At 43.5% G+C, this 17,749-nt stretch overlaps 1 protein-coding gene across 23 annotated transcripts in view; it reads right to left on the bottom strand.

The window, feature by feature from the left end:
- LOC146399449 (uncharacterized) overlaps nucleotides 1–17,749 on the bottom strand; it is a 149,214-nt gene that overhangs the window by 63,221 nt on the left and 68,244 nt on the right. For 11 of the 23 annotated variants that reach the window (XM_084979922.1, XM_084979924.1, XM_084979911.1 and 8 more), the window contains one exon: nucleotides 1,436–1,503. The exons of 2 other annotated variants lie outside the window; for them this stretch is intronic. The gene's annotated coding sequence lies outside the window, so the exon portion shown is untranslated. Of the gene's footprint in view, nucleotides 1–1,435; nucleotides 1,504–11,712; nucleotides 11,841–11,926; nucleotides 12,077–17,749 lie in introns of all 23 variants that reach the window. 10 more of the 23 variants (XM_084979915.1, XM_084979923.1, XM_084979917.1 and 7 more) reach the window with 3 other exon arrangements.

Below are 17,749 nucleotides of genomic sequence, written 5' to 3' on the forward strand. Positions count from 1 at the left end.
CAGATTACCTGGGGAGGGGGGAGCATTCACTTGGAGGTAAGTTTATTGACGTACCATGTATATTCTTGGTATTTCAATGGATACAAAGTTGGGGTGTCATATAGGATAGAATATTGTCTAGAGTGGAAATGGGGGCCTGAATGTTAGAAAGTTGTAAATGGAGTCCTTATAAGGACTGAGAAAGGAAGAAAAGTATAAAGATTGAAGATAACTGGGTTAAGAGTCAGAAATAATTGACTGTTTTCTGGACTTAGAAGGCATATCATTTTTCTCCTGTCTAAAATCCCATTTAACCTAGAGTCAGATGGATTTTTTTTTCTTTTATAGATACAGACCCAAAAAGGCAGAAGACAACAGGAACAATTATGATGCTGGAGAGTAGATGGAAAACTTAGAACTGAGTTAAGAACCTAAGAAAGCTGAATCCTAAGCCAGTAGTGGGGGAAAGCTAAGAGCAATCTAGGTTTACATTGTGGATTTCCCAAAAGGCTTAGGAACTGGCAGAAGCAGGTACCTCTAGAACTGGAGGTAAGGGAAGGTGGGGTGAAAGTTTGATGAGTAGTCTTATCCTGAAGTATTATTCTCCCATGCTATGCCACTACTACTCTAATCAAAGTCTGGAGATGTATTTTCTGGAGGAAAGCAGAGGGATGCTAGACTGGGGCAATGCTAGGCGCAACTGTTACTATCCAAAAAAGCAGAGGAGTTATTAAGTGACAGTGTGTAATCTGAGTGCTTAGTGCTAAAAGATAAAACTACCCATAACTCAGCTTTCAGGACACTGGGGCCCTCATCTTCCAGAAACTGAAAAACTTTCCCCTGGAGTATTGACCACCTGAGAGGAAAGACCTCTTTCTAAGAAATGCACCCTGCCCCCAGCACCCTACTGTAAAGTTCAAAGATGGCAAGTCACTCCCATTACTCAGAGCTTTCAGCTAGGATTTTAGCTCCCCTGAACAATCAAAAGATCACTGGATTTTTGTGGAAAGGTTCTAACATGGAAAATGGAGACCAAATAAAACAAAAAGTATCAACTTAGGGACATAGAACTTCCATGCAAAGGGAAAAAAACTATCATTAATATATTGAGAGAGATAGACAAAACTATTGCAGCCATGAAACAAGAACAAGGTGCTATCAATAAGGAACATTTGTAGAGCAAAAATAAGCTCTTAGAAATTAAAAAGCAGATAGAAGAAGTTTAAAAAAGTAAACAATATAGAGTTTGGAAGATAGACCTGTGAAGTCTTCCAGAAAGAAAAGCACAAAGAAAGAGAAACCAGGAGAGGAAGGAAATCCAATATCCAAAAAGAGCTGTTCCAGAAGGCAAGAGCAGAGAAAGCAAGATGACATAATCAAATGTCAAAAGCAAATGACAGGCCCTCCTCTCTGTGCTCCCTATTGGTTATCGGTTAGATCTTTCTGGAGAACTCACCTGGTAGGCTGCTGTGGCTCTCTTCCTATATCCCACCTCCACTTCCTATCAAGTGCATGGGATGACACCTGGAAAAAAGGTCACAGTTGGACATTGAGAGGGGCTTATCCCTCAATCCAAGGATAGGCAGAGAGGGAAAGAATGTAGACGGGGTCTGCGGGGAGCCAAGGAGATGCAGGAGGCTGAGGAAGGGAACTAGCCTGATGGCACAGTTCCAAAGGCAGGGTTCCTAACCGAGGAAAAAAAGCCTACCCGAGGGAAAAGGGCTTACCCAGCAGCACAGTTCTAAGGGCAAGTTCTAAAAACAATGAGGCTCACCTGCTAACCTGACAACACCAGCAATAATAACAAAATGAAGGCTTTGCACAACAGTGCCAGAATAAAAATCACTTCTTGGAAAAATCGGTCTTTTCTGTTATTTACTTATTATTTAGTCTTTCCTGTTATTTGTTTGTTATTTGTTATTCTTTGTTGTTTTCCTATATTGTTTTGTGACTCAATAAAATTGGAACAACAAAAAATTGGAACAGTAATAAAATAATAAGAGCTTCACCTTGGTGGAATTCCCCCTATTCATATCTAATGTAGGTAAAAACAAAGTATTCATTAGTTTGTTACAAGTAAGAATAGGTTTTAGAGTTAGGTAATTATGGAATGTACAATAGGTTAGAATAGGTTATACATACTTTATTCTTGATGGAAAAACATAATAATTTTGCTTTTAATGAATTTTGTAGGAGGCTTTTAAGTTTTAGGAAATTAAGTTGCTTTGATATAAAAAATATTTTCTCATACTATCTCCTGACCATAACGCTTTGAAGTTAGTACCCCAAGCTTTAATCTAAAAAATGAATTTTTGTAAATGTCAAATTCTTGTGCTTGTGACCTTTCTAGTTGTTAAAGATTAGCTTAAAACAATAATGGGTGGTGCTTGCTAAAAGTAACCACAAAACGTCTTGTACCAAATCGCCTTATTTTCATACAATGTTTTTTCCACATGATGTTTTGTACCCATTATAGTTTTACATGATGTATTGTATCCATTGGTTTTAATTAAAATCCTTAGAACACAACGTATATCTACTGTACCATGTAATCTAAAAGTTTAACCTTTAAAAATATGATCTAAGCACTGTGATGTAAGTTACAATTAAGCTGTCTATATAAACTGCTACCTATGCTAATAAAATTAGAGCAGTCCATCGCCCTGAAAGAAGGGACAAAGAGGCTGTTTCCGTGTGCATTCACCGACACCATCCATCCCCGCAGGAACACCCTGGCTGCTGGAGCTGGACCTCGGCAGGGGTCTGAGTACCTGGGATAGAAGCTGACATGTTCCAAAACTGGGCATGTAAGGGAGAAAGGCCAATTTGCTTTGCACTCAAAGGAGCTTACAATCAGGAAGGCAACCCAAGGTACAAGTACTTTTGGAGGAAGTTGATGAGTCAATCTCAGCTTCATTCTGCTTGCCCATAGTGTGAGCTTATTAGCACTGAAGCTTCTGGAAAAGAAGCACAAGCACAAGGGATTTTCTAAACATATCCAAGGTAGTCGACTTACTGCCAGCAGCCTGTCCTCTGCCCTGTGTTGTGTCTCTTTTCTACGCCACCTACACCTGGGATCCTTCTCTACTTTCCTCCTTTATACCAGCCTTGCCTCCCTGAAGATTCATTTATATTTTTATATATGTATATTTATGTATATTTCATGTATATTAGATGGTGCTAAACTCAATCAGCTGCATCCCCTCCAAGGATTTTCCTGGTGCCTTCCCCTCAGATGACTCCTGTCTTCTCCCAATCCAAAGGCTGTATCACATAAGCTAGCCAGCTCATCACATAAGCTAGCCTTGGTTCCTGGTCATCCTTCCCCACTTCTTCATTATGTCCCACTGCATTTCAGAAAGCACCAGAACCATCTTGATTGCCAAAAGAAAATAAGGCTTTTGGAAAGTGTCCAGTCCCATTAACTAGATACAGAAAGTGGCCAGGAATCTAGAATTTAATGCCACATACGAGTTTTAACTGACAAAATGCTCAGAACTTAAGAGGTCCTGTGGCCCCTTTACCTCTCTCTAAAGATGTCCAATAACTGGCTATTTCAGAGAAACATCAGTTTATCATTAATGTGCATATGTGAAATTCTCTGAAACCCCCAGAATGAAATGGAGAAACCCAAGAGGAAGGCGTAGAGGCAAGCTGAGATCTGTAAGCAGCTGCTAAGAAATGCAAGCCCCTCCAAACTATATGTTGTCTACATGTTCCCTCAAACAGACTAAATGAAGTTCCTCCAGGAAGTTCCTGTTGTGGCTCAGCAGAAACGAATCTGACTAGTATCCAGGCCTAACTCAGTGGGTCAGCGATCTGGCATTGCCATCAGCTGTGGTGTAGGTCACAGACACAGCTAAGATCCCATGTTGCTATGGCTGTAGTATAGGCTGGCAACTGTAGCTCCAATTGGACCCCTAGCCTGGGAACTTCCATATGCTATGGGTACGGCCCTAAAAAGGAAAAAAAAAAAAAGTTCCTCCTAAAGACTGTTTTAGGAAGCCTCTCGAATAACCTGCCATTCTGAGACATTCCTAGGCCTCTTCCCTGCTGTTCAGTCAGCTGCATTCCACCCCCACACACAGCACCATCACCAGATAGGTGATCCACCACCAGCAGCGGCCCTGGCCGCAGAATGAAGCTCTTAGTGGCCATAATACTCATATTCCCTTGACCCCTTGAAAAGGCATGAGTGGACCCTCTCCTGTTAACTGGGTTGGCACAGGAATTGGTCTCTCTGGAAGGAAGACTAGAACCCCTGACCCCTAAGGAGGCCATGGCAGAAGAGCATAGCTCAGGCTATGCTTGTTCCACTCAATGTAAGTTAAGTACAAGTAAAAGATTTGGGTCACCCTTTTTCCTTTGGAAAGAAAGTTCTGGCTAAAGTGGCCAGAGAATAATTTCAGAGAACGATGATAAACATGAACAAAGGGCAGCAAAACTACAACACAAGGAAAACATTACAAAATCCTAAAGCACATCTTTTTATAATTTTTCAGGCCAAATGTGTGACCCTTGGCGAGGATACAGATTTTTAAGGTCAAGGTCACAAGGATGGAATGTGGAAAAATCATCAGAGTTAACTCTAGCATTTGACAAGTTACTTAGCATTTCTGAGCCACAGTTTCTTCATCTGAGAAAAGTGGATAACTACATCTAGACCCCAAACCTCACTTACTATCCTCAAATGCTCCCCAAATGCTTTGGGTGATCCCCAAAGCCACCCCTCTGCTCTGGCCTTACCTCTGGTTTCCAATTGTGCAGCCAATAGCCAGGGGAAAATCCATCTTGTACCAAAGACAATGCAAATTAATTCAAACTTTCCAAACACCCTCCACCACACCAAACTGTTTTCTAAAGTCAGGGAATGGATGTCACCACACATCTACTTTTTCACTCAGACCAAACAACAAGTCAGTCGCCAAGTGCTAATGTTGATATCAAGTTGGCCCTTTTCCTCTATTTTTACTGCCTCTGCTTATAGTTGTTTCTCATCCTTTCTTTCGTGAATAATTACAATAATGTCTCATATCCCCAGGGCTTAGAACAGTAGCTGGTGATAGCAATACCTTAATGATACTTGAATCCAAATTCTGGACTGAGAGGGCAGATGAATTACTCTATCAGTGTGATGAGTACTAGGGTATGTGAGGTCCTTCCACAAGAGGAAGTACTTAGCTGATGATGAGGACTATAGGGTCATATAAAGGGGTCAAAATAAAAATGACCTGAGAGGCATCTCCATTCAACAATGAAAACATCTGAGAACTGTGTGCCAAAAATTATGCCACACATAACAGTCACCGGGACACAGGTCCTATCTCCACGGAGATCGCTATCTTATGAGGTAGACAGTGTCACATGCACAAATTGCCTAATCAAAATATACACCTGGATGTGCAGTGTTTATCTCAAAAGTGAACCCCTGAGTCCCTGTCCCACCACCACCCAGTCACATATACCACACCTGCTCCAATCACAGTATTTCCCACATTGGTACCTTTCTCTTGCCAGTTGTTCAGGCCAAAAATGTTGCTATCACCCTTGACTTTTGTTTCTAACAGTCTTCCCTTGATCCATCAGTAAGTCCTGCTGTTCCTCCCTTCAAAATGGATCCAGAATATGACCCCTTCTCACCTCCTCTGCTACCGTGGTTACTGCAGTAGTTTCATAATTAATCACTTTCCTTTTCCTAAGACCATACAGTGTGATCTCAACACAGAAGTCTTTTGGTGCTCAGGGAGAGTACTGGCTACATAGAAAAAGGTATGTAAAACCTTGAGACGGATAAGGTCACCAAAGGAATGAGTATAAATGAAGGAGGGATCTAAGAACGGGGCTGTGGGGCATTCCAACATAAAGAAGTTGGAGGGGAAAAGAGGAGCAGAGGATACTGAGAAGCAGAAGCCAGAGAGAAAGGAGGAAATCCAGAAGAGCATGGCATACTGGAAGTCAAGTGAGGAAAATATCGTAAGGAAAAAGTGATTAACTGCATGAAAAATTGTGAGTTGGCCAAATAAGATGAGGACAGTTTTTACCACTAAATTTAGCGTCGCAGAGATGACCCATGGCTTTGAGATGGAGATGAAGGCATGACTAGAATTGACTCAAGGAAGAATGAAAGGAGAGCAAATAGTGACCGCAAGTATAATTAATTCCTTCAAGGAGATGTATTCCACACAGGTGCAGACAAATGGAGATAGAGCTGTAAGAGGAAGTGAGACCCAAAGAGGGTCCCACTTTTTTAAAGGTGAGCCATAACATGTCAGAGGTTAACATAAATAATGCAGTTGAGGACAGATAAACTGATGATGCAGAGGAGCAAGGAAAGAACTGCTGGAGCCACGGGTGGTACAGAGATGAGGGGATGGGAGCCAAGTCCAGGTGATGGCCTTGGAAAAAGAGCAGACACTTGGCTGGTGGTTAGGAGAGAGGAGGAAGCATTAAAGGGGTAAGACTTTGTGTGTTACAAGAAAGGCTACTGTCACAAGTAAGAGTGTGGGCAAAGACTCAGGCTATCCAGTGCAGTTGAGCTACTGATCATGGGTGTGAAAAAGGTGCTCTTGGGAGACTGGAACAGCAAGAAAGACTGCAGAAATGCTCCAGATGCACATAGCTCTGTGCATGTGGCTAGAGACAGACACTGCACATGTGGGCTCCTAATGTCCAGCTAGGGACTGGGGATGTGTAGGCTCAGGAGGAGAGAACTGGGAAACAGAAAGACAAAGAGGCTGCCCTGAGGGATGGGACCTCATCCTTCTGAAGGTAACATCTCTACAGTCCCACCTTCTGACCAACCAAACAGGAGGCAAAAGCTGAAGCACGGGCACAAAGTGCTACAGCTTCCTCATGATGGGGAACGGGAGGCTGTGGGGTGCCACTGACTCACTGATCCCTAAGGATGTATGTAGGTTGGCTCAACATACATCAAACCAGGAAGTGGGGGCAGGGCTCTTCCTCTGTTAGGACACAGCACTTGGCACAATGTGGCCACTGCTAGCAGGTTGCAGAAAAGCCACCATGCAAAGAAGCAGGACTGACCCTCCTCTGAATGGTGGTTCTGTGCCTAACGGATGGGAGTCCAGTCCCATCCGTTGTGGCCCCCGGGGTGAGGAAGCACAAGGCCCCTGCCAGGTGGGCCACACCCTCCACTGTTTTGCTAAAGCATCCCCAAAGATCACAGGAGGTCTCATGACAGCCACATCCTCCCTGCCTCGTGGGAGCTGGGCAGAGAGCCACAGAGCAAGATGAGAGGGGGGCCTGGAATGAGGGGAATTGACTCAGAAGGGTCACAGCAGCGTCAGGTGGGAGGCCAAGGTTACTGTGCACATATCCTGCCTTAGGGGGAGTGGGTCCTTCCCACGGATCCTACCTGCCCCACCAGCGCTGGCCTATGCTGCTGACCAAGCCCTGTGACAAAGGGCTGGGGGTGGAGGATGAGCCAGAACCAAGACCTTCAGGATTCTCATTTCTCAGCAAAATCAAGAGCCGAGAGAAGACAAGATCAGAGCCTCTGACTCACGCAGGATGTCACAGAGGGATGAAGCCTCGCTCATCCCATCCTATGACCCCAGCTTGTGCTCACCTTCCAGCACCCCCAGGCTCCAGACGCAAAATCAGAATGAAAACTCTCATGGCGGGACACAAACTCAACTATGTACGTACCACTCTAGAATTGCTGGGAGATGCCTGGAATATAGCAACGCTTGCTTGGGAACTTTGGACTTGGCCTCCGCCCTCCAAGATACCGTATTTCAGGGCAAAATGAAGAGGTCGGGGCTCTGACCTTCTGGAGCCCTTCTCTTGGTCTCTGCACGGAATTCTACAGGGAGAATTTCAGCCACCGACTCCCTGCAGTGGGAGAGAATGGCTTCTCCACAAAATCACTTCTCCTGTTAAACACTAAGTCCCAGCTAACAAGGACCATGGCTGCTTCATTTTTTTACACACAGGACGGCAACCAACACAGGATGGGCGCAGGGACAAACCCCATGGAGACACTGCTTCCTGCAACCTGCGAGAGGGGCTGAGCCTCTGCTCCTCACTATGGCTCCACCTGGACACAGGGGCCCACCGCATGCGCCTGCACTGGCTTAGAATGAAGGACAAGAATGGCCCCTGGGTCCACTGCAGGGAGAGGAAAGAAGGGAGGGCAGCCTTGAGTGCAGGCAGGGACATGAGGAGTGAGCACCACACAGGCATATGAGGTGCTGGGGGACACAGAGGACCAGGCCCCTCACATGTCCGGGGGGGACACACAGGACCAGGCCCCTCACATGTCCGGCTGGGCTTGTAGAGGACTGTCCGTTCCCATCCACAGAGACAGTGAGGCCAAGACCCTGGATACTTGATCTGGATGGAGGACAGCTTAGGGAGAGGAGAGGGGCCTGAGAAGGGGCCAGAAGGAGACCTCTGTTTCCAGAAGGAGGGGTGCCTGCTGCCAACTGCCCCCCTCTTCTGCCCCCCCCCCAACACACACACACTGTAACTTCTTTGGGTTCACGGCCAGGCAGAGCATATTGGGGGCTTTCCAGAGTGTATCAATCCCAAGGTCAAGACCAATACAGAGGCCTCGGGGGCAGGGCCCTGGGCAGGCAGCCGGCCACATGGGAATCCAGACAGCGGGAAGGGAAAGGAAGAATCCCTTGCGGTAAATAGTGCTGGCAGCTGGGGTGCGTCAGGGGAGAGGGGCAGGGTAAAGTGAGAGGCCACAGGCTCACACACAGTCAGAGACACATGGATACCGACACCCAGCCACACGGTTGCATCAACAGGGCTTGAATTCAGCAATGCTACTCAGAAGCGAACCCAGCGTACCAGAGACATGGTCAGGAGACACACCTCCATAGACTCGCAACACCCGGCGTCAGACATGCCCCAGCAGACTCTGGCAGGGCACTCATGCCCACAGACACAGCCCCTCCTGCAGACCCACAAACACAGATCCATTCCAAATCCATCCTTCAAAGCTCAGCTCTTCCAGGAAGCCTCCTAGGCCGCCTCAGACCAGGCCGATTTATCTGCCTCTCAACTCTGCCTTGTAACTTCTCTCCCACGTGCACGGCCCTGGTCTCAACTACTTGACTGGGTGCTTTCAAAGACAAGTCAAGGTCAGCAGGTGAGGCCACTGCCCTCCTCGGCAGCCCCACCCTTCACCTACACACCCATTCCCATCCTTAGAAGCGTCCCCGGTTTACTGCAGGGGCCTGACCCTCAGCCTCTGCAACGCAGCAGAAACACAGTCCAAAGGAAGAGGAAACCAGACAGACACACTCTCTCAAGGTAACACTGGTGCGTTTTACCAAAGAAAACCTTTACATGACCCTGTGCCTACCACTATCTACCTCCGATCTGTCACCACCTCGTCAATGCCGTTCCAAGCACAGTCCTAACTCTAACCCTGACCCTAGGCAGCCACACACTGAGTAATGCCTGCAACTGCACCAGGTGCACACAGATCACACAATTACGGAGGTGACAGGTCATCTGCAGTCCAGGAACCCAGGGGCTCCCTCAGTGACAGCTGCACAGGCATCAAGGCACCTAGTCCCTGGAGGGTTCAGTGCTCAGCTGGGAACCCACGAGCACCAAGGCACCCAGGCCCTTGACTTTGTTACACATACATGCTTACAAGGGCCCAACTCACCCCAAGCCCTGTTCTAGGACCAGCCCAGCCTCCGAGCTCCAATTCCTGCCATACCCCTCCCAGCTCCCGCCTGCCAAGCCGGGAGCATCTGTTGCCCTGGAACCCCCACCAGGCGGGAACACATGGGCCTCGAGCTGAAGGGAATGTGGCCACTTCCCAACGTAGGGGTTCCAGAGCCTGCAACACCCACACCTAGAACCTCCACCCCAGAGCCTGCCCGTGTGCCTGTCCCAAAGAGGTGACATGCCTGCCAACACTGGGGTTGAGTGGGGGTGGGGGACAGGTAGCACACCTCTTCGCCTGGCTCCAGAGTTGGTCTGGTGATAGGATGTGTTCACCCTGAGCTCATCAGCACTGGGAAAGCTGAAGTGAGCCATGTCGCCTCCCTTACCCCGACCCTTGGCACCAGGACCTCCCTCACCCTCAGCCACCCCGGAGCCTGTCAACTACCTAGGTCCCCCCAGAGTTCACCAAGCCCAAACCTTCACCCAACAGACTGGAACCCTTAGGTGGATACTCATATCACAGATGAGCAGCCATCCGAGTCTCTGAGTCCCCTTCCTTATCGTCTACATCCAGGCTGGCCTGAGGACAAAGAGAGGGGCTGTGTTCAGGGCTGCAAGCTCCAAGATATGTGAAGGAGGTGCTTGCAAAGTTAATAAAATCAGCTTTAACATCTAGGAAAACAAGATATAAGGACTGTCAAGGACTGTGAAGGATGTGAATTTTTACTCTATTTGGTTTTTTTAATTTTTAATTTTTTCACATTTTAAGGCCGTGCTTGTGACAAATGGAAGTTCCCAGGCTAGAGGTCAAATGGGAACTGTAGCTGCCAGCCTACACCACAGCCACAGCAACTCTGATCTGAGCTGCATCCAAGACCTAAGCTGCAGCTTGCAGCAACGCCTCATCCTCAACACACCGAGGGAGGCCAGGGATGGAACCCACATCCTCATGGACACTGAGCCACAAGGCGAACTCCCTTTTACTCTATTTGTAAGTTAAGCAGCTATCCTGTTGCGGTTCCATGAATACTGGCAGAAAATACAAGACCCTTGGGTAAGATATAAAGGATCTTATTTCTCATCACACAGCCATAGCAAGACTTTTAGCATGGTTTTTTGTATCAGTTCCCATGTCTACCAAGTGCCATGGGGGTGGCACAGGACCTATGATAGATGCCTACACATACAGTGGGCTATGTTACCAAAGAGGAACGCTGAGGTTTGGAGGTTCACTGCTTTTATAAGAGGAAGCAAGCCTAATCTTTGTACAGGAGCAGAGGTTGCCTTATCTGTTAAGAGCACTTATTGCAAATACAATCCTGAGAAATGGCCTGGAGAACAGTCAGGGCCTTATTTTCCTGGCATACTCAGTAAGAACATTCAGGAATACTAAAGGCCCATGGTGGTTTGCCTCCCTCAACAGTGGTTATAGAAGTGGTTGAAAACAAGTGGCTGGTGGAAAAAAAAAAAAAAAAAAAAAAAAAACACAAAAACTGACTTTCTCTGTGCTGGATGAAGTTCCAAGAGAGACACTCTGGTTAAAAAGGAAATCAAGGAGTTTCAATTGTGGCTCAGCAGATTAAGAACCTGACACAGTGTCCCTGAGGATGCAGGTTTGATCCCTGCCCTCGCTCATGGGTTAAAGATCCAGCATTGCTGCAAGTAATGCAGCTCGGATGCAGCTTGGATTTGGTGTTGCTGTGGCTGTGGTGTAGGCCGGCCAATGCAGCACCAATTCAACCCCTTGTCCAGGAACTTCCATATACCACAGGTGCAGCCCTAAATAGAATAAAATATAACTTTTAAAAAGAAAAAGAAAATCAATTAAAGAGACCCCCCCAAATTATGCTTACTGATTGCTTCAGCTAATAGATGGCACTGGGGTTTTCTTTATTCTTATCACAGAAGAAAAGAGAAAATATTATCATAGGGACAATATGAATGCTGAAGAATCTGTGGTTCTTGAAGAGGGTTTGGAAAACCCTCAAGGGGCAGGAGATGGTAAGTAACAGTGAAACATCAAAGTAGAATAGGCCCATCTGGTTGAAGGAAATAGAAGAAATGGGAGCAGATAACAACCTTAACCTTTCCTTGGTAGTTTGCAGAGACAGTCGCTGAAGTGGCTTCCCCTCACGATTCCCACTTCCTGGTGTTCCTGTTCCAGGTAATCCCATCCTCCTAAGCGTAGGTGGACATGTAATCTGATTCTACTCAACAGAACACAGCAAAGGTGACAGGATGTCATGCACATGATTGTATTATATTATATAAGACTATCTTCTCACATACTCACTTTAGAGACTACTTTCTGGCTGAATGAAGTGGCCATAGAGGGAGAGCCCATGTGGCAAAGAACTGCAGTGGTCTCTAGGAACTGTAGGTGGACTTGAATGTTGAGAGTAGCCTCCAGCTGACAGCCAGCAAGAAGCTGGGGCTCTCAGTCCTACAAATGCAAAGCAATTGATTCTGTCAACAACCTGAGTGAACTTGGACGATTCCTCCCCACTCGCCACTCAAGCCCCCAGATTAGAACGCAGCCCTGCCAACGCTTTGACTGTAGCTTTGCAAGACCATAAGCAGGGGACCAAGCTGGACTCCTGACCCACAGAGACTATGAGATAATAAATAATGTGTTGTTTTAAACTACATTTGTGATAATCTGTTACACAATAATAGAAAACTAATATACTGCTGTAACCATGAGAATAAGAGAAGCATCTGTAAGCATATGTACGCAGCATGGAATTTGTGTGTATGCAAGATACACCCTAACTCCACACTGAGCTAGGGAAGAAATAGGGAAGGTGAAGCATCTAGGAAACTCCTCTCCCTCAGTTCATTCTATAAGGATAAGCCTGCAGCCCTCCTGATAGGTTAAAACCATCTTATCCTGCAAATTAAATGTAAATTACTCTTTTGTGCCTTCGTTTGATACTCCCTATGGGAGTGATAGATGTTTGTAAAAGACAGAAAAATGTAACTAACAGTGATGTTCAGAACAAGGGCAGGGGTGTCCTCCAGGCATGGATAAGGAAAAAGAAACCTCTGAAAAGGGAAGCAACCCAAATCAGTGGGTTTCACAGCTAGAAAAAGGAGCTCCAGATATTTCCCACAGCTCTACACAGAATAAGTGTTCAATAAAATTTTCTTCAAGAAATAATGAAAAGATGATTGGGGAAAGCAGTTTGAGATCACAGTGTCAGTGCCCTCTCTCTAGTTTAAAGCAGGCTAGAAGGGGCTGAGAAGACCAATTCTTCAGAACTCATTTCTAGAAACTGTGTGATCAAAAGCTCTTCATACCCACCATGCTTCCTCAGAGGTGGAGCTGAACGGTGAGTCAGGGTTAGCAGGGATGAGGACAGGTAACCAACAGAACAGATACGGATGATTTCTCTGATCACAGGGGAGAGCTAGTAAGTTTTGGAATTTAGTCAGTTTCCATAACACATCATATTTCTTTTGGATGTATACCTCAGAGTAGAATTGTTAGGTCATATGGAAATACTTTTTAATGTTTCAAAGAACCATGAAACATTTTCCACAGCAGCTGCATCATTTTACATTTCCACTAGCAATGAACAGGATTCTAATTTTTCCACATTCTCAAAAACACATTATTTTCCTTTTTTTTTTTTTTTTTTGATAATAGCCTTCTGTGGATGTGAAGTAAAATCTCTTTGCAGTTTTGATTTGTATTTTCCTAATGACGAATGATGTTGAGCATCTTTTCATGTGCTGTTTGGCCATTTTTCATGTGCTGTTTGGCCATGTGTATAAATGTGTGTGTGTGTGTGTGTATAGATATATATTTTGTCTTCTGTCTTTTTAGGGCAGCACCCACAGTTCTCAGGCTAGGGGTCAAATCGGAGCTATAGCTGCTGGCCTACACCACAGCTCATGGCAACACCAGATCCTTAACCCACTGAGCAAGGCCAGGGATAGAATACGTGTCCTCATGGATACTAGTCAGGTTTGTTAACCACTGAGCTACAATGGGATCTCTGGCCATTTGTATGTCTTGTATGAAGAAATGTCTACTCATGTCTTTCCTCCATTTTTGAACTGGGTTAGGTTTGTTTGTAAAGTTGTAGGAGTTCTTTTTTATCTGGATATTAATCCCTTCTCAGAGAGATGATTTATAAATATTTTCCCCATTCCATGGGTTGTTTTTTCACTATCAAATGACAGTGTCTTTTGACACACAAAAGTTTAAAAAAAATTTTTTACCAACAAACAAAAACTAAAAGAATACAGCAACACAAAACCCAGGCTAAAAGAAATATTGAAAGGGCTTCTCTAAACCAAAAAGAAAGGAAGGAAAGGGAAGAAAAAGAAAAGAAAAGAAAAAAAAGAAGAAGAGGAAGAACTAGGACTGAGGAAACCACAATCAGAGAGCAGTCACTCAAATAAGCCAGCATACAGATTTAATCATGAACATGCTTCAAACAAAATAAAATTAAAAAGAAAAAAAGAAAAAAGAGTCATCAAAATCATAAAATGTGGGCAAGGGATGTTAGGAAATAAATAGACCCTTTTTGTTTGTTTGTATGTATCTCTTACTAATTTTTAATATAGTAATGAAGTGTTTGAACTTACAGGACCACCAGGCTAAAACACACAATTATAGGAAGGGGTTAGCATACTTAAAAAACAGGGCAACCACAAGCCAAAACCAAATATTGCATTTGCAAAAAATGAAAAAAAAAAACAAACACTCAAGCAGATAATAACAGGAGACCATCCAACCAAAAAAAAAAAAAAGAAAGGAAGAATGGACAACCATAGAATCAACTGGAACACGAGGTTCAAAATGGCAATAAATAATCATCTATCAATTATCACTTTAAATGTCAATGGACTGAATGCCCCAATCAAAAGACACAGAGTAGCTGAGTGGATAAAAAGGCAAAAACCTTCAATATGCTGCCTACAAGAAACTCACCTTAAGACAAAGGATACATATAGATTGAAAGTGAAAGGGTGGGGAAAAATATTTCATGCCAACAGACATGACAGAAAAGCAGGAGTTGCAACACTCATATCAGACAAAATAGACTTTAAAACAAAAGACATAAAGAAAGACAAAGAAGGACACTACTTAATGATTAAGGGATCCATCCAAGGAAAGGATGTTACTATTGTCAATATATATGCCCCAAATATAGGAGCACCCAGATACATACAACAAATATTAACAGACATAAAGGGAGATATTGATGAGAATACAATCATAGTAGGAGACCTTAATACCCCCCTCACATCAATGGACAGATCCTCTAGACAGAAAACCAATAAAGCAACAGACATCCTAAAGGAAACAATAGAAAAGGTAGACTTCATTGATATCTTCAGGACACTACATCCAAAAAAAGCAGAATACACATTCTTCTCAAATGCTCATGGAACATTCTCAACAATCGACCACATATTGGGACACAAAGCGAATCTCAATAAATTTAGGAGCATAGAAATTATCTCAAGTATCTTCTCTGACCACAATGCCATGAAATTAGAAATCAACCACGGGAAAAGCAAAGAGAAAAAACCTACTACATGGAGACTAAACAACATGCTACTAAAAAACCAATGGGTCAATGAGGAAATCAAGAAGGAAATTAAAAACTACCTTGAAACTAATGATAATGAAGACACAATCTCTCAAAATCTATGGGATGCTGCAAAAGCAGTGCTCAGAGGGAAATTTACAGCGATACAGGCCTTTCTCAAAAAAGAAGAAAGATCCCAAATTGACAACTTAACCCTCCACCTAAACGAATTAGAAAAAGAAAAACAAAAAAGACCTGAAGTCAGCAGAAGAAAGGAAATTATAAAGATCAAAGAAGAAATCCATAAAATAGAGACTCAAAAAACAATAGAGAAAATTAATAAGACCAAGAGCTGGTTCTTTGAAAAGGTGAACAAAATGGACAAACCCCTGGCCAGACTCACTAAAAAGAGGAGAGAAAGAACCCAAATAACCAAAATTATAAATGAAAAAGGAGAAATCACAACGGATACAGCAGAAATACAAAAAAACCATAAGAGAATACTATGAACAACTATATGGCAACAAGTTTGACAATCTGGAAGAAATGGACAAGTTTCTAGAATCTTACAGCCTGCTAAAATTGAATCAAGAAGAAACAGACCAACTGAACAGACCCATCACTAGAAACGAAATTGAAGACATCATAAAAACACTCCCTATAAATAAAAGTACAGGACCAAATGGCTTCACACGCAAATTCTATCAAACATATAAAGAGGAACTGGTGCCCATCCTCCTTAAACTCTTTCAAAAGGTTGAAGAAGAAGGAATACTCCCAAAGACATTCTATGAGGCCACCATCACCTCATTCCAAAACCAGACAGAGATACCACCAAAAAAGAAAACTATCGCCCAGTATCATTGATGAATATCGATGCAAAAATTCTCAACAAAATCTTACCCAACCAAACCCAACAACATATCAAAAAAATTATACACCATGACCAGGTTGGGTTCATCCCAGGTTCACAAGGATGGTTCAACATATGCAAATCAATCAGCATCATACACCACATTAACAAAAAAAAAAATCAAAAATCATATGATCATCTCAATAGACGCAGAAAAAGCATTTGACAAAGTCCAACATCCATTCATGATCAAAACCCTCGCCAAAGTGGGTATAGCGGGAACATTCCTGAATATAATCAAAGCCATTTACGATAAACCCACAGCAAGTATCATACTCAATGGGGAAAAACTGAAAGCCTTCTCACTCAAATCTGGAACAAGACAGGGATGCCCACTCTCACCACTGCTCTTCAACGTAGTTTTGGAAGTCCTAGCCACAGCAATTAGACAAACAAAAGAAATAAAAGGCATCCATATAGGAAGACAAGAGATAAAACGGTCACTGTATGTAGATAACATGATACTATACATAGGAAACCCTAAGGACTCAACCCCAAAACTCCTTGAACTGATTAATAAATTCAGCAAAGTAGCAGGATATAAGATTAACATTCAGAAGTCAGTTGCATTTCTGTATACCAGCAATGAAATATTAGAAAAGGAATACAAAAATATGATACCTTTTCAAATTGCACCTCACAAAATCAAATACCTCGGAATACACCTGACCAAATAGGTAAAGGACCTATATGCCGAGAACTATAAAACTTTAATCAAAGAAATCAAAGAAGATGTAAAGAAATGGAAAGACATTCCATGTTCCTGGATTGGGAAAATCAATATTGTACAAATGGCCATACTACCCAAAGCAATCTACAGATTCAATGCAATCCCTATCAAATTACCCATGACATTTTTCACAGAACTAGAACAAACAATCCAAACATTTATATGGAACCACAAAAGACCCAGAATCGCCAAAGCAATCCTGAGAAACAAAAACCAAGCAGGAGGCATCACTCTCCCAGACTTCAAGAAATACTACAAAGCCACAGTCATCAAAACAGTGTGGTACTGGTATCAAAACAGACAGACAGATCAATGGAACAGAATAGAGAACCCAGAAATAAACCCTGACACCTATGGTCAATTAATCTTTGACAAGGGAGGTAAGAACATAAAATGGGAAAAAGAAAGTCTATTCAGCAAGCATTGCTGGGAAACCTGGACAGCTGCATGCAAAGCAATGAAATTAGAACACACCCTCACACCATGCACAAAAATAAACTCAAAATGGCTGAAAGACTTAAATATATGACAGGACACCATCAAACTCCTAGAAGAAAACATAGGCAAAACACTCTCTGACATCAACATCATGAATATTTTCTCAGGTCAGTATCCCAAAGCAATAGAAATTAGAACAAAAATAAACCCATGGGACCTCATCAAATTGAAAAGCTTTTTGCACAGCAAAGGAAACCCAAAAGAAAACAAAAAGACAACTTTCAGAATGGGAGAAAATAGTTTCAAATGATGCAACTGACAAGGGCTTAATCTCTAGAATATATAAACAACTTATACAACCCAACAGCAAAAAAGCCAATCAATCAATGGAAAAATGGGCAAAAGACCTGAATAGACATTTCTCCAAAGAAGATAAACAGATGGCCAGCAAACACATGAAAAAATGTTCAACATCGCTGATCATAAGAG

The sequence above is a fragment of the Sus scrofa genome, chromosome 10, assembly GCF_054392235.1.
Source record: "Sus scrofa isolate SSC_HxYL_T2T_F1_AM1 chromosome 10, Sscrofa_HxYL_maternal_Yorkshire_Landrace_v2.0, whole genome shotgun sequence".
In the NCBI taxonomy this organism is placed as follows: Eukaryota; Metazoa; Chordata; class Mammalia; order Artiodactyla; family Suidae; genus Sus; species Sus scrofa.